Genomic DNA, 313 nt, shown 5'->3' on the forward strand with positions numbered 1-313 from the left:
GAACAGAGTGCTACAGCTTGCTTAATGGCTCGACATAGATCCTCTGCATACTTCGAACTGGGATGGTGTATGTAGCTCAGAGGCAGCGAATGGACCTTTTCCACCATGTTGGACTGGGTGAAGCAAGTGCACAAGGCCATATTTGTCCTAGCAATGCTGCAGCTTAAGTTTTTAAGAAGCGCTTAGCATTTTAAGTAGTGCTCCTGAAGCACCGGACTGAAATCTCAAGGTCCAAATCAGGAGCAGAAGGAGAGAGAGCACAAGCAAGGAACTCAGGACCGCGAGGGGTGCACCCACACACTGAGACAATGGG

The sequence above is a fragment of the Alexandromys fortis genome, unplaced genomic scaffold (genome assembly GCF_014885135.2).
Source record: "Alexandromys fortis isolate MF-2015 unplaced genomic scaffold, M_Fortis_MF-2015_v1.1 scaffold_314, whole genome shotgun sequence".
NCBI lineage: Eukaryota > Metazoa > Chordata > Mammalia > Rodentia > Cricetidae > Alexandromys > Alexandromys fortis.